This window comes from Camelus bactrianus, chromosome 32, assembly GCF_048773025.1.
Source record: "Camelus bactrianus isolate YW-2024 breed Bactrian camel chromosome 32, ASM4877302v1, whole genome shotgun sequence".
NCBI classification, from domain to species: Eukaryota; Metazoa; Chordata; class Mammalia; order Artiodactyla; family Camelidae; genus Camelus; species Camelus bactrianus.
This window is the reverse complement of record NC_133570.1, coordinates 21,582,871-21,604,971: the sequence shown is the minus strand read 5'-3', so window position 1 is coordinate 21,604,971 and position 22,101 is coordinate 21,582,871. Positions and strand designations below refer to the sequence as shown.

The 22,101-nt window shown below is 47.8% G+C and overlaps 1 protein-coding gene and 1 gene segment (V, D, J or C); both read right to left on the bottom strand.

Moving 5' to 3' along the window:
• LOC105066045 (immunoglobulin lambda-1 light chain-like) overlaps positions 1 to 22,101 on the bottom strand; it is a 179,289-nt gene that overhangs the window by 79,719 nt on the left and 77,469 nt on the right.
• LOC141575802 (immunoglobulin lambda-1 light chain-like) overlaps positions 1 to 22,101 on the bottom strand; it is a 147,934-nt gene that overhangs the window by 100,281 nt on the left and 25,552 nt on the right. The gene's annotated exons all lie outside the window — the stretch shown is intronic.

The window sequence follows — 22,101 nt, the reverse complement described above, 5'->3', positions numbered from 1 at the left end:
GATCATCTCCCTGCTGAGCAGAGAGCATTTGGGCTCAATGGAGGATGTCACTAGAGGCCCCAGTCCCAGGCCCGGGCCCAGGTCCCAGAAGTGTCTCTGGTGCTGAGTGAGGAAGTGCTGCCCCCTGCCCCCAGCACAGAGAGGCACACCTCAGTCTGGGCCTGGGCTTGCCCTCTGGGCCTGGGTGACACAGTCATCCTGTCTCGTGCTGCGGGCATCACAGGATGGGCTGGGCAGTGCTCATAGCAGGTGCTGTGGGGACAGAGGTCACCATGCTGCTGTGAGAGGCCATTATTCCAACACTGGACACAGTGAAGTTGATCTTTTTTCTTCTGAGGCACATTTGTGTTGTTTATGTCATGGTGCCTGTTTTAGAGGAATCCACAGAAGAAGATCACCAGGATGTGGGGTGATTCAGGAATCCTTTCATGACACCGGAAGCAGAGTTTGTAAAAGGAAAGTTTGAGAAGTTAAATCTCACCAAAACTAGAATGTTTTGGGTTTGAAATATTTTAAATGAGGATAAAATAAATAAGTAATAGACACATAGAAAACTTTGCAAACCACATATCCAACACAGAGCTGGTGTTTAGATTATTCTCAAAACTAAATGGTAAGAATTAACTGACAGAGTCTGTTTAAAGAATGAGCAAAATTAAGAGCAAGTATTTCATGGAAGAGGACGCAGAGACGGGAAACAGCTCATGGAAAGATGGGTATCAGTTGACGTGAGAGTAATGCTGGCGCAGCAGCGTGCGGAACAACTGCACACCCATCAGCGTGAGTAAAGTGAAACGTGGTGACAGCCCGGACACTGCAGGGCCATGGACAACCGGGTCCCTCCTGCGACGCTGGTGGGATGTGAACTGGACCAGTTGTTTGGGAACAGTGGCAGCATCTTCAAATTGTAAACTGCAGTTGGGTCCCTATGATCCAGCAACTGCTCTCCTGTGACTTTAGTTCAAGAAGTGAGAGCTACTGTTCCCACGGAGCCGTGTGCATGGCTGTTCAGAGTAACTTCCACACAGTAGCCCCCAAGGGAGACCGACCCGATGTCCTGCAGAGGGAGGCTGGGTCCCAGCCGCTGTACCTGAATATTGGAATAGGACTCAGCCCTGAGAAGGAGGGGACTCTTAGAGCACACGGCAGTTTTGAGAAATCTGCAGGGGGTTATGCGGAGTGAAAGATGCCAATTCCAAAAGCCTTCATTCTCTGAGTCTAGTTCTTATGTCTTTGTAGAATTTCTGAACAAAATTAGAAATGAACAACTAGGTAGTGGTTGCAGGGGTCAGGAGCAGAGAGGGGGCACGGGAGAAAGGCAGTCGGCATTGTTATTAAGGTAAAACACGAGGGTCCTTGAGGTAGTGGAACTGAGTTATTTCTTGACCTCTCTGCTAGATTTGAACCTACATACATGATAATATCACACAGGACTCAACACACACACACACACACACACATACACACTCACAAATTAGTACACGTAATACTGGGAAACTCTGAGCTTGAACTTTGGGTAATGGTTTGATCAAACACTTGACCAACAAGATATGAAGTTGACAAATAAACCCTTAAATTATGTTCACCAGTGTAAGTCACTAAAGAAAATTAAAAACATGCGATGCCACTTGATGTGCATGACAGTGACTTTGGTAACAGCCTAATATGCCCAGAGCTCAGGGGGTGGGCAGCAAGTGTAACTCTCCTCAGTGGCTGAGGACCACAGAAAGCAACGTCGGGCACCCACGCTGGATAATAGTTTGCCAGAGTCTTAGACAGGCGCTCCTGTACCTGCCGTAGGAGCCATCAATTCCATTCCCAGGTGTTTCCCTGAGTGAAATGAAAACTTATGCCCACAAACCACCTGTAACAAGTATTATAAAGGCTTTATGTGAAACTGTCAAACTGTGGACTCTCGATCCAACCCTAATTTTACAACCAGTGGACGATGAACAAACTGTGGTGCATCCATGCAGTGGAATATACTCAGTAAGGGGCAGGCAGTGAACAATTAGCACCTGAAAGAAAACAGACAGATCTCAGGTGCATCACACTGGGTGAAAGAAGCCAGAACCAAGGGGTGCCCTGTGTCACTGCATTTCATGATGTTCTGACCAGGAGCCAACTGTAGGGACAGACAGCAGGCCAGCAGTCCCAGAGGCGGGGCTGGAGGAAGGGCCGCCCCCAAAGGCGCCTGGGGCAGCTATAGGAATAACAGAGCTACTGGCTGCTGTGGTAGCAGGATGCTTACTTCTGTATATGCATTTATAAATACTCTTAGAAGTGTTTCTAAAAGTTGTAATTTTTTAGCATATGTAAATTATAACCAAAAAAAGAATAAAGAAACAGTGGAAGAAGATTCCCAAGTGCAAACTCTCACTTAGAGATTGTGAACAGCAAGTCCAGAGAAAGCAGAGGACACTTTCCTCAGAACAGGGAGGGAGGGAGCGAGGGAGGGAGGGAGCAGGTGTGGGCAGAGACGGACCCTGGCCTTCAAGGCTGTCCCTGCCAGCCCACCCTGACCATATCTCTCTGACCTTGGCTCTGTACTGGCAGCCCCCTCCCTGGCTCGTGTCCATCTAAGCACAGAAGGAATAGATTTTATTGGTCCCACTTTTTCTTCCATGTCCTTGCTCCCTGCAGTCTGTCTCTCTGTCCATGACAGGCTCCTTCGGACTTTCTTCCAGTTCTTAGCAGCACAGGTCCTGGGGGTATGGAAATGCTCAGACCCACATGGGGGTGGGCTTGTTCACTGCAGTTTTCCTGGCTCCTTCCCCCAGTGTAAGGGGGCAGGACATGCCCCATGAGAGGACCGACAGGGGCATGTTTGGGACAAAGTCACTGCAAACCCTTGGAGAGAACAAGCCTTTCCTGGAATGGGGGGATGAGATTGGATGGCCATGTGTCCACTGAGAGTGGAGCCAGACATGGGTGACAGAGGTCCCTGCTGGACTGAACCCCAGGAGCCTCTACTCCTGCTACCATCCCACCCTGTCCATCCTTCCCCCAGAGACCAGTCACCCCTCCCCTCCTGCCCTTGTGGCCTCAGGCTATGGGAAACTCCTGGACTCTCCTTGTCATCTCTCTTCACCAGGGGCCCCGCTGAGGTCCAGGATCCAGCAGTGAAATCCCATGTGACCCGGTGAGGTCAGGGCCCAGGGTGAAGGATACTTTGGTCAACACAGCTGCTTGCCGCGGACTCACTGGTCTGGGTGTGCATGAAAGTTTCTGCCTATTCAGTGGCTCAGATGAGCAAGCAGGTTCTGAGTCTGATGCTGGATAATCTGGTGACCACAAAAGGAGATGCTGAGGTAATTACCACTGGTCATATGTGTCCCTCTTACTGTTCTTCTATTCAGGACCTCTTTCCCCTATTCATGGCCGATTGAGACAACCCCAGGACACACTGGTCCAGCCAGGCAATGTTTTACCCCTGATCCAGCATGTGAAGAGCTGCCTGGAGGGCGGGGGGTGGGCGGAGTGCAGCCTGGGAGCTCAGATCTGGGGGAACCGGGCCAGACCGGTCATTGCTTTGTCCACAGGCCTCCTGGGGCTGAAGGAGAGTGTGACACAGATGGAGAGGGTTTGTGTCCCACTTCCCCATCTGCCTGTGTCACTGTGAGCATTATAACCACTGCTGTCATATGACTGACAGTAATAGTCGGCCTCATTCTCGGCCTGGGCCCCGCTGATGGTCAGGGTGGCGGTGCCCCCAGAGCTGGAGCCAGAGAACCGCTCAGGGATACCCGAGGCTCTCTTGCTGTACTCATAGATGACGAGCACAGGGACCTGGCCTGGCTTCTGTTGATACCAGTGAGCATAATATCTTCCAAAATTGCCTGCTTGGCAGGTGATCCTGGCCGTCTGTCCCAAGGACACGGACAACACGGAGGGCTGAGTCAGTGCAGAAGAGGCCACCGAACCTACAGGAGAAGACAGGAGAGTGAGAGTGAGGATGAGGGTCTCATTCCCTTGGACTACGCACCCTGCAGCATCCCTGGTCGGAGCTGATGTTCAGGGCCAGGCTGATCCCTGGATCCCCTGGGTTGTGAGCCCTGGGGGCAGCACCTGTGCAGAGAGAGAGGAGGGGGAGCAGGAGAGGGGTCCAGGCCATGGTGGAGGTCTCCTCAGCTCTGCCTCTGAGACCTCAAGCAGGGCAGGGCTCACAAGGACCTCTCTTATTCCCTCCTCCATCCATTGGGTCTGTGAGTGCTAAGCGTTTATGCAAATGTCCTTCTCCTTTGGGGCTGAATTTTGATCCAAAGCAGTTGTGGCCTCAGGACAAGTGACTCAGGAGGACAGACTTGTTCCCCCATGTCCTCCTAGCAGCTCCAGGGCAGGGAATCCACCCTGGCCTCTGACCTTTACTCCGGATGAATCCTGGAATCACTGCTTAGGTTGTGGATATGGCGCTTAATTATCACCTGTTGATGGTGCAAGGTCCTTAGTGTGACAAGTTTACTGGACATTAAATAATCTGATTATAATTGCCAATACTTTCTGAACATAACATTTTCCCTGTTTGGTCTCCACCCTCCAAAGTGAACATCAGCACTCACGCCAGGCAGGGGTGTGCCTGGAGGGAATTTCCGGCTCTTGTTTTCAAAACAGCCCACACAGGACATGTTTACATCTTCTCTGCAGCCTCTGGCTTTCTGTGTGTAGCAGGAGATCTTGTGCCCCTTGTCCAGGCTGTCACATGCTAATTTAAATATTCTCCTGGGAAATTGTCTTCCCCTGGGAAGGTCACTATCTTTGCAGGTCACCCAGATCCTCTTTCATTGCACCTCTGAGAGTTTGGACACTGGCTTGGTGAGCAAAGCCAGGCATTGTGAGGCTGTCAGGATGTTCTTTCTTTCCATGAAGGAGAGACACATTCAGCCAACGAATGATGGGTCGGTGACTGTCCAGATTCCAACCCAGTTCCTCCCCGGACCTCGTTTCAGATAAAGGCAAAGCCTTTGGTATAACTGGGTGCCTACTGTGCGGTTGGGGAAGTACGTGGAATCAGAGCAGGTGCTGTTGATGGTGACTGTGATTTACAGCGCCCACACCTGGTAAAGCGTGGTACTGGTGACCTGGTTGGTCCGCACTTCGGATAGAGAAGTGGTAGTTTGCCAGTTTCTTATGCGCAGCGCCCCTCTACGGGCGACCTGCCTTCAGTGTACCAGCTCATCGCCGGCTGACCTGTGGACCTTTCATTGTGTGTCCTGCTTTTCCCATGGGCATCGTCCCCACTGCGTGGTGGCAACACTGGGTCTCCTCCAGCCTTACCTCTCCTCTTCTCCATTACTTTTATGAAGAGTGGCTCTCAGGCAAATCCCCAATTCAGCTGCCTGCTTGCCCCCAGGGCTGAGTCCCAGTGGGAGGAGAAACTGCCAGATGAAGGGTATGTGGAAGTGTGGGGGTGCTGAGGGCTTTATTTCTGTGTCCCTTCTTCTGTCACCCACTCTCCCTCGGTGTGAGGGTCATCACAGCTGCTGAGGGCTGCGTGGTGACAGTGATGGGAAGTGCAAAGATGTCAGCTGAAAAGATTCACAGCTGGGCCAGTTCCCCACAAACACAGACGTGGACCCACAGCGCCCCCTGCTTCTCACACGTCCAAAAGTCTCCTTACTCCAAAGAGACTTCAGGCCTGAAGGACTCATCTTTGGGCCTGTGACTGACTCCCTCGGTCTTTTCTTGAAAACCTCTAAGTGAAATATCTCAAGTTTATGCTCTACATGAGCTTAGAAGTCCTCGAGTCCAGCCAGTGACTTGCTATCAAATACTGTCCATGTCTTCTTGCACATTGTGTCATAAAGGGAACATGTGTGGTCATTTGGAGACTCCCCTTTGGATTCACCCCAAAGTCTGGTCATTTATGTGGACCTGGGACTCCTTGCCCTGGGCTGAATGTCTATTTAGTAAGTTTTATTTCAATTCTCAGGGGAGCGACTTATGAAGATGTAGTGGGGGGTGTGACCCTCCTCCACGGGGCTGGGTTGGGTATTTCAGACGTGTTGATGTGATTAGCTGGTGGCCCTCACATTGTAAGATGGATCAGCCAGCTGCAGGGATTTGGGAGACTGAGGCACCACTAAACCTCTAGAGATTATTTCCCTCTGGGAGGTCTGAATCCTAAATGGAGCCCAGGGACTCCCTAAGAAGTGCAGATGACTTCTAGTCACGTGATAAGGAGATGAGAGAGGAAGGAAAACAAAGGTGTTTGCTTAATATGTGTATACACACACACACACACACAGACACACACTCAGAGACACACACACAGACACAAAGAGACAAACACAGAGTCACACACACACACACACACACACACTCACAACAAAGTAAAGAGGAGACACCCCTGATGCCTGCAGCCCTCATGTCCGTGGCCAGTCCCGCAGGCACAGCTGGGATCCACAGCCCCCTCCTTCTGCTGCTCAGGCTCTGTTTCCTTTGCCTTCCGCAAACGTCTCAGCTCGTCATGGTTCTTGAACTTGGGGTGGGGGTGGTGACTCAAACTTTCATTCCCGAAGGTTCTGGGCTATGAGCAGACCTGTTTGGACTGTCTGGTTGATCTTGGTTTGTGGTGGCCCACGTTGCTGAGTCCTTGCATAATTTCTGGCCCGGTCACCATTGACACCTGTTCAGGAGGCCATGGGAGGAAGACACAGGAGGCTGGGGAGAGATGCTGCCTGGGATCTGCACAGTGAGTCATCCTAGCCCCTTGATTACAAAAGTCCTCCTGGACTGAAGTCACCCAGTGGTGAATGTTCACAGCTGACTCAAATGCCTTCACTTTATTTTTTTAGCTCACCTGGAGAAGTCTATCCACATACCTCTCACCAAATTAATTTTTTCACCAAGTTTCCTATCTTGTTTCTTCCAAGTCCCTGACCATCCTGCCAAAACCATGACTCGGTGTATAATTGCATGCTTGGCCATTTCTCCTTCCAAAAAGCACAAACAGCTGTGCTGCCGGAAGTGCTGCCCACGGAGGGTGTCCTCTCACCGTGTCCCTGGAGGACGCCCTGAGAGGGGCCACAGTGGCTCAGCTGCCCACCTGTGCTGCGCTCTTTGCCGGGGGCACCTGGCCACACAGTTCGGTGGTTCAGATGGCACCCAGTTCATGGCGGGATGTTCAGGCCACGTGGTAACTGTATTCTGCAACTGGAGAAATGACCACAGGATGGATTCGGGGACCGACTTGAGCCACTTTGAGACAGATGTGAGATAAAACACTGTTCACTGTTCAGCTGATCTCCAGAAACCCCGGCTCTCACTGGAGGGCCACGGTGAGGTTTGGGGTCCCAGGATCAAAGTCAGTTCATAACCGGGGTCCAGTAGTCCCTGCAAAGCGTGATTATTTCCTTTTCCCCAGTGCACAATTACCCCGATAAAGGCTATTGTTGCCTTTGGGGAAGCTTGGGAGAAAAATCAACAATATGAATTTTCAGTGATGTTCCGGAGTTCTTCCTCAAGGGGATGAAGCCTCCCTTTTTTTCATAGGGATCTGGGTGTGTAAATTGGCTTCAGGCTGGGAATCCACTGATTTAGGGGTTGTGATGCTCTTTTTGTGATTTAAGTTAAACTTTTGCTCACTGGACCTACACGTGTTTTTCTTATAAGCCCAAGTAAGTATTGAGCCTGCTTCCTGCCTATTTCACCCCTAGGAATACCTCGATCACGAAGCCAGGGTCATTGATCTGTGCCTGTCAGACTGTTCTGATGGTTGCTGGGACTCTGCTGGCCATGACTGTAACCTTGCCCTTGGCGGGGGACATCACCCCTGCAGGGGGCTGGAGAACCCAGAAAGCTAGTGATTTAATTCAGTTTGCTTCCAGAGGCCTGTGACTCAGGGACCGCTGATGTAAGTCCAGGTCTGAGTTGAACAACTGAAAACCCAGCAGTGCTAGTGACCCAGGTCAGGAGAAGATGTCTGATGACGTGGAGGGAGCATATGCCCCTTCCCCCACTTTTTGTTCTATTCAGACCCTCCACTCATGGACCCTGCCCACCAGCATTGGCACCAGTGATCTTCTTGACTAAGTAAATGGATTCCAGTGCTAATCTCCTCTGGAAACAGCCTCACAGACACATTGAACATGGTGTTTTTGCAGCAGCACAGGCACCTCTTCCCCCAGGCAGGTAGACACTGACCACTAATCATCATACTGCTGATGAGACGTGGAAAGAGTGGCCCATTTGTGACCCATGTCACATGGGAAGAGGAAGCAATTACCCTCCCAAGGGAATAATGCCAGGTGCGTGTTTCCTGTCACCTTTGGTGTGGGAGGAGAGAGGTGCCCAGACAATTCATGGCCGAGCTGCCTGAGCCCGCTGCTCAGGGCGTGGTGACTCTTCCAAGCAAAGAGACAGCCCGTGAACTCAGAGCAGGATTTGGTGTCACTTCCACATGAAATTGGGCCACTGTGTGGTAACTCACACTGTGATATGAGGCACAGAAATAATCAGCCTCGTCCTCAGACTAGAGCCCAGAGATGGTCAGGGAGTCCGTGTTGCCAGACTTGGAGCCAGAGAAGCGATCAGGGATCCCGAGGCTCCTTTTTGACCTCATGAATCAGGAGTTTTGGGTCCATTCCTGGGAACTGTTGGTAGCAGGAGACATACTTTCCAGCCCCATCACTGCTGGTTGCAGCACAGGAGATGGTGACCATCTGTCCCGGAGTCCCGGACACCGAGGGAGGCTGAGTCTGGGCAGACTGGGCCCAGGACCCTGAAAAGAGCAAAAATACACTCAGGTCAGTTCAGGGCTTGGTCTCAGGTCATCCTGAGGACATAGAAACTGGGAGGAACCAGATATCCTCGTGCCCCTTCCCTGGAGCCTGACCTGTGCCCTGAGTGAGGAGAGTGACAAGGAGCAGAGCCCAGGCCATGGTGGAGATGCCCCAGAGCGCTGCCTTCTGAGCCCCCAACCCTGGTCCTTGTCCCACAGACCTCTCTTATTCCCTCCCCCGGCTGCAGAGTTGGGAAGGGCCTTAATGCAAACCTGCTCCTGTCCCTGCTTTCCCACCCCCTCTGACCTGGCCATTTAGTGGAGATACTTCTGCCTTCATGGACACAGAGCCAGTCTGGGAGAATTAATACTCTGATTTTTTTTTATCATGACACACTGACCATTACAGGGTCCCTGAATTTGATCCACCCTTTCTTTCCCTGTCATTCTGTACTAGAGTGAAGGTATCGTTGGCTAACTATCCCCCCAAATTATTTTCAATTCTATGTGTCAAAAGTGATGACAGGGGATAGAAGGGCTGGAATTAGTTAGAGATTCAATCTCTTCTCGTCCTGACATCACAGGAGAGCTGGGTGTGTCCACCCCTCACCCCATCTTACCTCATCAGCAAGATGGTCCCCTTGTCCCTCAGTCCGCTGTCTCTGTGGTGCTCTGAGGGGGAGTCCCCAGGACAGTTGTTGGTGTTTCTAGTAAAGGGATCATGAAGCAGAACCGATGGGGACCCTGCACCCCAAACTCTCACTGACGGGCTTCAGGAGGCATAAGCTGTGGGACTTCACCCTAGGCAGGTGAACCGCAGGGGAACCTTCCCCAAACCCTGTCCCTTGCTGCCCCCTGGTGGCCTCAGATGGGGCATATGGTGGCCAGGGAGGCAGCTGAGGGTGGCTGACAATTCAACTCTGATCCCCCACTTCTCTTGCCTCCCCTTGCAACTCAGCTGATGCTCCTGCTTCTTGTCACAGAGATCACAGTTGATGGCAAAAGGAGCACCTGGTACCCACAGAGCAGATCCCTGTTTCCTTTCCGGGTACATGGAGGGGGCTCCAGGAGTGATGGCTCATGTATGTGTGTGTGTGTGTCTGCACGCGTGCTGCTGTGTGTGCGTGTGTCTTCTGTGTGTGCATTTACAAAGAGAGAGCGCAGCCTGAGATAGAACCTAACCTGACTTGATGGTGAAAAGTTGGGTTTTCCTTGCATCTAACCTGATCCCAGGGGCAGGCACACACACAGGTTTTGTGCAGGGAAGAACTGCCCTTAGGTTGAGCCTAAAGTCTTTGGAAAGACCTGCTTGCAAGACTGGCCCTTGGTTTGTGTCTGGGAATTTGATTTTGGGAAGGCTCCAACTCTTCTCTGATAAGAATGACCCACTGACCCTATGGGATTATGTAAATTTATGGTTTAGGCTGAACCACTGCCCTTCCCCTGAAAGTCCAGAATTTTGGTGGGTGCCAGGCAGAGGTTGCTGGGAGACCAGTCTAAGAGAAGGTAAGAAACCTGATGGCCCGAGGAGCCTCCTTGGGACACAATTATTCTTGGACATTGTCACAATTTGATGCTGGGGAGGAAGCCCTTCCTTGTGGCTCCCCTGGGACAGGTCTCCTGGAAGCTTCTCCTGGTTTCCTCAGACTTCACCTCATCCTCTGCTGCCCTTTGCTGGCTCTGCTTTGTCTCCTGAAGGAAGTCACAGTGACAAGGGTGAGTCTCTAGGATCCTGGGAGTCTTCTTAGTGACAAAAGCTGTGGCCTGAGTACTTGGGGACCCTGGACACTGGATGGCCTGAGTAAACAAGCAGGATCTAAGGCTTCCTCCCTTCTCCTCCCTCTGTACCCAGGGGTAAATGGGATCAGAGCATCGTGGTTTGCACTGAAGTCACCACTCCTGGGTCACCCCAGGGAATCACTCAGTCTTGAGCACTGAAAATTCTCTTCTGCTCCCCACTGACAACATAGCACCGCAAGGACAAGCTCCTGTCCACACTGCAATGTCTGCCCCCTTGCCTTTCAGTGTGGGCTCCTGTCCACACCACTCTGGGTTCTCTCTGTGGCTCCTGGATCCGATGCAAAAGCCCAGATGCAGCCCCAGGCGCCCTCCCGGAAGCTGCTGGAGCAACAAGCATATTGATCTCACGTGCTCCCTGATCTCCCGCTATTCACCTCAGGACACCACACGCCTCTATTGTGGTGTCCCCAGTATTAGGAGGGACTCCTCTGCCAGGCAGCACATGGACTGTCCTTGTTCTGGGGAAAATAGCCACGTAGTCCAGCCGCACAGGCTAATGCCCACTGCTTCCCTCTGCATTTTGTCCTTTAAAAAGTTTGCAGTGGGGTCATAAGTAATACAAACCACCTGCAAGAACGTTCTTCATTTAACACGTTTCACTGTGATTCATGTTTTTTTTTTAATTAACACCTTTATTGTGGTGTGATTCCTGTAAGGTCAACTACATGCATTTAAGATGTACAATTTGATGAATTTTGATAGACGTATACTGTGATTCGTCATTGGATATTTTTTATGAATTGTACTTGTGTGTTGCAAATATAAAGATGGCCAAGAGTATGTATATAATCCCGCATACAAATGAGACATTTTTTTTTTATTGTAAGTTAATTTCATCAGGGATTCTTCATCTCTGCTCCAGAAAATGTGACCTAGGTGGGACTCATGGACGTCCCTGGTGCAGAACCCAAATTTGCTGTTGACTCTGAAGGAAAATCCCCTCCATGCACACCCCACCAGGTCCCACTTCCAGGTTTTGGAGACACTGCAACATCCACCTTCAGTCCAGAGCTCCATCCCCGCATGAGCCCAGAATACAGTTGGGGCATCACAGTTGATGAGGCACAATGGAACAGATGCTTGTGTTTTGAATCTGTTTCCTTGTGTTCTGAGGTTTTGTTTTCCTGGAGATACACAGAATCAAGATATAATTTATCTTAAAAACCAGATACCCGTTATGATTTGTATTTCCAAATATATTTCAAAGATTGGATGAAAACTTGTCCAAAGATTTCTGATCATGCAAAGAGGCAAAATGAGAGTCTCTTAATTTAGTGTGTGTTAAACATTAGAGTCTGGTGTGGGGACCGGAGAGGGCAGGGCTCATGGAGGGACACAAGACTGACCACTGCTCAGAAGCTCATGCACAGACACACACATCTGCCCATAAAGAGCCGGAGTGATTGTTTAAACTGCAAGCTCAGAGTCACGATATTCAGGAGGATGTTTGATATCACATGTCGGTAAAGTGTTTGGGCTGTGACTTTTTAACATGTGTACAGCCATATTGAGCTCAATCTCATTTAAAAAAAAAGGTTTTCTAACTAAAATGTAAGATGAGTCTTAAATGCAGATGCCTATCACATAGAAAAAGAGAACAGGAGAGCAGACAGAGGGACAGAACGCCCCACTGTCCCCACAGCCATGGGGGAGGGCACGAAGTAACAGAGGATATTCTGGGAGAGGGAAAACAGTCTGATTCCCGGACCCCAAACCAAGGAGCAGCTATTATCCCAATGACAGTACAGTCTAGAAATGAACTTGCTGCCGATTCTCAGCAATACACCAGAGCTATGACCAGATAGATAGTAAGACCTGTGGTTCTGGTCCAATGGAAAATGCTGGGATGAAGAAATATGATTATTCACATGGAGACTAGCATGGAATTTGGAAAACGACAGGCCTAATTGGCAAGGGTAAAAAATCAGATATATCAGGAAGATGATGTGTTTAGGAAAAGTGGGCACATGGCGGGCAGGGGGTGAGCCTGATTGGGGGGTCTTCCAAACAGAGGAGCCTTCAATGAAACAGCCCTGCTGACACGGGGCTTCACCTTCATGAGAACCAGGAGACACAAGCACAGAGAAGAGCTGCTCCAGGTGGTAGGTGGCAGAAAACAGCAGAAATTAACTGTTCTTCTCTTCACTTGTAAGTGTGGATGTGACTTGTTATGCAGCAAATAGATTCCTAATGCACTTTGTTTTTCATGTCATCAATTTAAGTGAATTCACATAATTTCAATTTTATGAAAGGTTGCATTTTGAAACTGTCTCCCAATTTCAAGAAAATGCAACTATTGAACCCAGTACACTTCTGCCCACTTTAAAATTGAATTCTGACAGTTATTAGATTAATGGGGATTCCACCTACAACCAGCACTGGCTCCTCATGGGGACACGTGTCCCGATGTCCCTCAGGAATGAGGGACACACCCTCCAGTGCATCCTCCTGTGGAGCCACCTTGCAAGGAGCCCATCATCTTGGGGAGACAGCCCTCTGCAGTGTGGTTCCCGGAGAAGGCTCACCCAGGTGAGGAGAGGGCAACTGTGAGAGACCCATGGTTTGTCCCTGACCCCTGGCTCAGCCCGCTTAGTTGTAGGATGAAGAGGAGGGAAAATAAACATGAAAACCATGCCTTCCTCTTGGTTCTCATCCTTCTGCAGGTTCCCAGGTCTCCTTTCAGCTCTGATGCTTCAACAACAGAAGCAGGTGGACAACCAGCAGAGGCAGAGCCACAGGGAGCCTGCGGGCTCAGGGCAGGCTGTGGTCTCACTTCCCCATGACCGTGGGCCACTGTGCACAGTGCTACTAGTTGTATATGAGGCACAGAAATAATCAGACTCGTCCTCAGAGTGGAGCCCAGAGATGGTCAGGGAGGCCATGTTGCCAGGCTTGGAGCCAGAGAAGAGATCAGGGATCCCTGGGGCTCAACTGCTGTCCCAATAGATCAGGAGTTTGGGGTCCGTTCTTGGGAGCTGTTGGTACCAGGAGACATAGTATGTATTCCCAACGTAACTGCTCGTTCCAGCGCAGGAGATGGTGACCATCTGTCCCAGAGTCCCAGACACTGAGGGAGGCTGAGTCATGGCAGACTGGGCCCAGGACCCTGAAAAGAGCTAAAACAACTTGAGTCAGTTCATGGCTGGTGCCCAGGTCACCCTGAGGATGGAGACAGAAAGGCTCAGTCAGATGTCCCCGTGTCCCTTCCCTGGAGTCTCACCTGTGCCCTGACTGAGGAGGGTGACAAGGAGCAGAGCCCAGGCCATGGTGGACATGCCCCAGAGTGCTGCCTTGTGAGCCCCCAACCCTGTGCCTGGCCCCCCAGACCTCTCTTACCCCTCCCTCTGCTGCAGAGCAGGGCGGGGCCTCCATGCAAATCTGCTCCTGTCCCTGCTTCCCCCACCCCCTGACCTGGACTTGATTCTGGATGCTTCTCTATCCCTGAACATAGGAGCTAACCTGAGAGTATTAAAATCCTTGGATATGTTTTCTCAGTCAGGACACACTGGCCATTACAGAGCCCTGAACAAAGGGCCAGCCGCGGCTCCCCCTGTTGTCCTGTGCAGGGGTCCACACGTAGTTGGCTAATCATCCCCCATATTACTCCTTGCTTTTTGTGAGTTGAAGGTGAGGACTGGGACCCAAACAGCTGTGGTTAATTAGAGGTCAATTTCTTTTTCTGGCCCCAAATGAGATCTGGGCGTGTCCACCAGTCATCCCACCTGACCTCCTCGGCCCGATGGTCCCCTTGTCCCTCTGTCCCCTGTCTTCGTGGTGCTTTGAGGAGGAGGCACCAGGGACAGTTATTGGTGTTTCTATTCAAGGGCACATGTAGCAGAACTGATCCGGACCCTTCACCCCAAACTCTCCCTGAGGGGGCTCGGGAGGCAGCAGTTGTGGGACTTGACCCAGAGCAGGGGAACCTACCACAAACCCAGGCCCTCGCTGCCCCCCTGGTGGCCTCAGATGGGGCCAACATAGAGCAGGGAGTCTGAAGAGGGTGGCTGACACCCCAGCTCTGGCCTTCTGCCTCCCTCTCCTACCCCTCCCAGCTCAGGCCCAGATTCCTCCAATCCCTTCCTGCTTCCATCTGTTTATCTTATCCACCAGCTACTCTATTTTTCTTTCAAATAGAATTGATGTTTTATTCCTTTGGTTCTATCAGAAGATTAACAGTTGGAGTATTGGGTGAAGATGGCAGAGTAGAAGGATGCTTGTACCCCACCCTCTCCCACAAATACACCAAAACTCACATCCAAGGACCCACTCAGCCAACCAGAGCATCTGCCAAACTCTGACAGATCATCACCCTCTTCAAAAGACAAAAACACCAAACATCTGGTAGGAGAAAAGGAAAAAAGGAAGAAGAAAAGGCAAAACAGTGCTGGACAAGTTCCGTGGGGAGGGAGCGGCGAAGGAGGACTAGGGCTCATTCAGTGGGTCTCCCCCTCTCCAAAGGAGGGAGAGCCTCTGAGGCTCTGATCTGTACGGAACTAATTTAAGTGGGGACATGGAGGTCCCCGCAACACCCAGCCTGGGATGCAAGCCGGTAGCTGGGGGCCGGGACAGGCTGCTTGGGCCGGGCTGAGGATGGGGCAGCTGCACTGAAGCAGCCCCGGGGGACTTCAGGGTGCTGCGTCCCATGGATGAATGGGTGCACAGGGCAAAACAACCTGCGCCCTCCATAAAACAACCTGGCTGATGTGCCCTGGGAGGAAGGGTGCCATACCCCATCTCTGAAAACCCATGGAAGGCTTTTGGGCAAAAAGAGGCGGGGTTCAGGCACAGCCGCCCTGTCCTCCGGCGCTTAGCACCCAGGTGGGGGCGGGGTCGAAGCCTGAATCCCTACTTAAGGGCTCAGCAGCCTCTGAGGCCAGATGCAGACTTGTCTACCGCCCGAGGCAGATAGGATCTTTCTGCCCTGGCACCTCAGAGAGCTCACGCTGCTGAGACAAACAAGGAGCTGAGTAGGGGCGCTGAGTAGGGGCGGGACTGTTCCGAGGTCTTCCCCGAGCCCCGCTATGGAGCGCCAACAACCCGGGCTGGAGCGGCACAGTCACCGGGGAGTGACGGGCGCCGGGAGAGGGCGGGCGGCCACTCGCCCTCCTGGCAGGAGCGCACCTGCCGGCGGGGCGGGGCGGGGCGGGGCCCGACCCCCGCTGTGAAGGAGCGCGGGCGCCGGGCCCAGCGGTGGGAGGGGGCGCCACCTGCTTGCCCACAGGCTCTGGGAGCAGCACAGGAGACAGCGACAACGGGGGGCTTCTAGAAACAGCAAGCCGAGTTCGCGAAACAGGGAAAGACAAAAAGACCTCTTGATAAGATTATTAAGGGCACAAGGTCTTCAGGAGTACATCCCACCCTTTTTAAAAAATCTTTTCTCTACCTGTTCTATTTTCTATTACCTTTTTAATTTTTAATTTTTAAGCAATTATATACACTTCCAGGTTTAATTCCTTAAAAGTTTTTCTTGTAAAATATTATTAGTATTATTTTAAAAAATCACCTCATTTCATTTTTATTTCTCTTGGTTTTAATCCCCTGTTATTGATTATACACAGGTTTCAATTTTCTTTGCTCCTTTCACCTTTATAAAAAGTTTTTGAAAGACATCTGAACCTGATTGCCATTCTGCTTCAACTTGCTCTATTATTGATTCGAAACTGTTTTCAAAATTTTTCTTCCTTTCTTTTAAAATTCTCTTTTCATTTTATCTTTTTTAGTCTGTTTTATTTTCTATTAACTTTAAAAATTTTACTTTCTAAACAATTGTGTATGTATAAATGTTTAATCCCTTTAAATTCTTTCTTTTAATATATTTGTATTAGTATTATTTTTAAAAATCCACCTGATTTCATTTTCATTTCTCTTGGCTTTGATCACCTGTTATTGATTATACACAGGTTTCAAACATTGTTTTTTGATCTTTTTTCCCCTTTTAAAAGGTTTTTAAAAAGACGTCTCAACTCGATTGCTAGTGTGATTCAAATTGCTCTTCTATTATTGATTATATACTGTTTTCAAACCTTTTTTTCTCCCTTCTTTGAAAAATCTCTTTCTCTCTTTCTCTTTTTTTTTTGAAGTTTTACTATTACATAGGCATTAGATAGATAAATATATAAACTCCTTAAGGACCACAATAGATAACTGATACCCCTTAAGCCACAGTGCTAGAGAGATATGAGCAATATAAAGAAGCAGAAGAACCACTCCCAATTAAAAGCGCAAGAGAAATCCCCTGAAAGCACGATCAATGAAATAGACATCAATGGCTTACTAGATCACGATTTCAAAAAAGGAGTGATCAAAGTACTGAAGGACAGGAGGCCAAGATGGCGGAGTAGAAGGATCCTTGTAGCTCACCCTCTCCCACAAATACACCAAGACTCACATCCAGAGACCCACTCAGCCACCCAGAGCATCTGCAGAACTCTGACAGAACATCATCCTCTTCAAAAGACAGAGACACCCAAAATGTGGTAGAAGGAAAGGGTGGGAGCAGCAAAGGAGAACTAGCACTCGTTAGCTGCACCTACCCCTCTCCATTGGTGAGGCCAGTGGGACTGAGCGGGAGCCTCCGAGGCTCGGATCTGTACAGAGCAGCCCTTGACCGACAGAACTAAGTTAAATGGGCACAGAGGGTCCCCACAACACCCAACCCAAGATGCGGGCCAGCAGCTGGGGACAGGGCCAGGCTGCCCGAGCTGGGTGGAGGACGGGGGTGGCTGCACTGAGGCAGCCCTGAAGGACTGCAGCGGGCTGGGCACCTTGGTTGTGGGTGCACAGGGCAGAAAAACTTGGGCCCTCCATAAAATAACATGGCTGATGTGCCCTGGGGGGAAGGGTGCATACCCCCATCTCTGAAAACCCACGTAAAGATTTTGGGTGAAGAGAGGCGGGTTCAGGCACAGCCACCATGTCCTTCGGTGCTGAGCACCCAGGTGGGGACGGGGATGATACCTGAATCCTCACCTAAGGGCTTAGCAGCCTCAAAGACCAGACGGAGACTTGTCTACAGCCAGAGGCAGGTAGGATCCTTCCATCCTGGTCCCTCGGAGAACTTGCTCCGCCAAGACGAACAAGGAGCTAGGTTTTGGCCCGGGGCAGGCGCGGGGCTGACCCTCATTCTTCCCCGAGCCCGCCTGCAGAGCGCCCACCCGAGCTGGAGCGCGCAGCGTCACAGAGCTGCAGAGCGCCGCGCGCCGGGAGAGGGCGGGCGGCCACTCGCCTTCCGGGCAGGAACGCAGCCCCTGACCGCGGTGCCGGGAGGGGGCGCGACCCGCCCTCCTACCTGGCCTGTCTGCAACATCTGACTGCGGCATCGGGTGGGGCAGCGACCTGCCCGCCCACAGCAGAGGAGAGCTGCACCTGACCCAGTGCTGGGAGGGGGCATGATCTGCTGGCCGACAGGCACTGGGAGCAGCACAGACGAGGGCGCCAACGGAGGGCCTTTGGAAATGGCAAGCTGAGTTCCTGAAACAGGGCAAAGAGAGAAAGACTTCTAATTAAGAGCACACAGTCTCCAGGAGAACATCGCCCCTGCTTTAAAAAAAAAAAAATCTGTTTTTACCTGTTCTATTTTCTATCAACCTTTTAATTTTTACTTCTTAAACAATTATATATCCTCCCAGTTTTAATCCCTTTTAAATTTTTTTAAAAAATATTTTTATTATTTTTATTTTTAAAAGTCTATGTCAATTCATTTTTATTTCTCTTGGTTTTGGTGTCCTGTTATTGTTTATACACAGGTTTCAAATACATTTTTTCCTTCTTTTCTCCTTTTGAAAGGTTTTTAAAAGATGTCTCCACCTGATTGCTATCCTGCTTCAACTTGCTCTTCTGTTATTCATTATACACTGTTTCCAAATCTATTTTTCCTCACTTCTTTTAAAATTCTCTATTTCATCTTTTTTATCTGTTCTATTTTCTATTACCTTCTCAATTTGTACTTTCTAAACAATTATATATGCTTCTAGTTTTAATTCCTTTTAAAATTTTCTTTTAAAGTAGTTATATTAATATTATTTTTAAAAATCCACCTGATTTCATTTTCATTTCTTTTGGTTCTGATCTCCTGTTATTGATTATACTGAGGTTTCAAATATTGTTTTTTGATCTTTTCCCCCCTTTTGAAAAAGATTTTTAAAAAAGATGTCTCAACTCAATTGCTAGTCTGATTCAAATTTCTCTTCTATTATTGTTTATACACTGTTTTCAAACTTTTTTTCTCCCTTCTTTTAAAATTCTCTGTCTCTCTTTTAAAGTTTTATTCCTACATAGGCATTAGATACATAAATAAATAAACTCCTTAAGGACCACAATAGATAACTGTTACTCCAGAAACCACAGTACCAGAGAGGCATGAGCAAGATGAAGAAGCAGAGGAACAACTCCCAAATAAAAGAACAAGAGAAATCCCCTGTAAGAATGATCAATGAAATAGACATCGATAGCCTACCAGATCAAGATTTCAAAAAAGGAGTGATCAAAGTACTGAAGGAACTAAAAGAGATTGTGTTTAGAGATAGAAAATGTGTCAAAAATCAAATGGAAGCTATAAAGAAGAGCTAAGTAGAAATGGTAAACTCACTGGCTGAGATGAGAACTGATCTAAAGGCTGTGCAACGCAGGCTAGATAATGTAGAGGAAGGAATAAGTGACCTAGAAGACAGGACAACAGAAAGCACCCACTCAGAACAGCTTCAAGATAAACAAATAAAAACAAATAAAAATATCAAAAGGGACCTATGGGATAATATAAAGCATGCCAATTTCCACATAACAGGGGTCTCAGAAGGGGAAGAAAGAGCAAAGAGGGATTGAAAAGGTTTTTGAAGAAATCATGACTGAAAACTTCCCAAACTTAAGGAAGGAATCAGATATCCAAGGACAGGAAGCTCAGAGGGTCCCAAACAGGAAGAACCCAAACAGACCCACACCAAGACATATCATAATCAAGATGGCCAGAGTCATGGATAAAGAAATGATCCTAAAGGAAGCCAGAGAAAAGCAGAGAGTGAGTTACAAGGGAACCCCCATAAGGCTCTCAGCTGATTTCTCTTCACAAACACTACAGTCTACAAAGTGGTGGCAAGATATTTTCAAAGTCCTGAATGACAAAAAGATGGAGCCTAGAATACTCTATCCAGCAAGGCTATCCTTTAGACTAGAAGGACAGGTAAAGAATTTCACAGACAAGAAAAATCTACAAGAGATTAGCAACACTAAACCCATGCTAAAAGGAATATTGAGAGGTCTACTCTAAATAGAAAAGCAGCAGGATGCTACAGAAATGAGAAACTCACAACTGGAAAGGTGATAACTCATAAATTACAAATAAAATAAACACGGCATTGTAAAAGAAGACAACTAAATCATTGAGAGTGGGAGAGGGAAGCAGGAAAATATAGAATATTTTTTTCTTTCTTTTTAAAATATTTTGTTCTCTGTAGAATGTGTTTGAGATCATGTTGCTATCAGTTTAATAAGAACAGTTATAGTAATGGGCTAATAGACTTTCAAACAGTGGTAACCACAAGCCAAAACTTATGAGGGAGTCACAAAAACTAAATAAAATCCATGATAATATGAAGGAAAATTACCAAACCACAAAAGGAAGAAGAAAGGAACAAAGAGGAAATACCAAATCAACTGCAAAGATAAGTTCAAAATGGCAATAAATACCAATCTATCATTAATTACTGTAAATGTTAGTGGACTAAATGGTCCAGTGAAAAGACATAGAGTGGCAGAGTGGATAATAAAGCAAGAACCTTCAATATGCTGCATGCAAGAGACCCACTTTAGGGCAAAGGTCACATATAGATTGAAAGTGAAAGGATGCAAACTGAAAAGCCAAACAAGCAGGTGCAGCAGTACTGATTTCAGACAAATTAGTCTTTAAAACAAAGGCCATAAAGAAAGATAAAGAAGGACATTTTATAATGATTAAAAGAGTAATACAAGATGAGGCTATTACACTCGTTAATATATATGCACACCCAATATAGGAGCACCTAAGTACGTAAAACAATTACTAACACAGATTAAGGGGGATATTGCCGGGAATACAATCATAGTTGGAGACTTTAACACCACATTAACATCACTAGACAGATCTTCCAGACAGAAAATAAATAAGGCAACAGAGAAATTAAATAATACAATAGAAAAATTAGATTTGATGGATATTTTCAGAGCATTACCCCCCCAAATAGGATATACATTCTTTTGAACTGCACATGGAACATTTTCTAGGATTGATCATGTACTTGGGCACAAAAGAAACCTCAACAATTTTAAGAAAATAGAAATTATCTCAAGCATCTTTACTGACCACAATGCCATGAAACTAGAAGTCAACAACAGAGAAAGAAAGGACAAAAAAAGGAAAACATGGAGATTAAATAATATGCTATTAAAAAAACCCAATGGGTCAATGATGAAATCAAAGTTGAAATTAAAAAATACCTTGAGAGAAATGAAAATGAAAGTACAACCACACAAAATGTATGGGACACAGCAAAGGCAGTGCTAAGAGGGAATTTTATAGCGATAGAGGCCTTCCTCAAAAATGAAGAACAATCTCAAATAAACAATGAACCCAAGTAGAAAGAATGAACCCAGCTAAAAGAACTAGAAAAAGAAGAACAAAAAACCCAAAAGGCAGCATAAGGAAGGACGTTATAAAGACCAGGGGGGAATAAATACAATAGAGATTAAAAAAAAAAAAAAAAAAAAAGAGAGAAATCAATGAGATCCAAGCTGGTACTTTGAAAAAGTAAATAAAATTGAAAAACTTCTGGCCAAACTCACAAAGAAGAAAAAAGAGAGAGCACAAATTAACAAAATAAGTAATGATAATACAGAAATTACAACAAATAACATAGAAATACAGAATAGCATATGAGACTATTATGAAAAACTATATGGAAGCAAACTGGATAACCTAGAGGAGATGAACAAGTTTATGGAAACATACAGTCCACCAAGACTGAACCAAGAATAAACTGGCCACTTGAACAAACCGATCACTAGAAATGAAATCGAATTAGCAATAAAAAACCTCCCTACAAATAGAAGTGCAGGACCAGATGGCTTCACTGGGGAATACTACCAAACATACAAAGAAGAAATCATACCAGTCCTTCTCAAACTCTTCCAGACAATTGAAAAGGAGGGAATGCTCCCAAACTCATTCTAAAAAGCCACCATCACCCTGATTCCAAAACCAGGCAAAGACATTACAAAAAAGAGAATTACAGACCAATATCACTGATGAAAATAGATGCAAAAATCCTCACCAAAATATTAGCGAATAGAATCCGACAGCACATAAGAAAGATTATACATCATGATCAAGTGGGGTTCATCCCAGGGACTCAACGGTGGTTCAACATATGCAAATCAATCAATGGAATACATCACATCAACAAGAGAAAGGACAAAAATCACATGACCATCACAATAAATGCAGAAAAAGCATTTGATCAAATTCAACACCCATTTATGATAAAAACTCTCACCAAAGTGGGTATAGAGGGGGCATATCTCAACATGATAAAAGCTATGTATGACAAACCTAC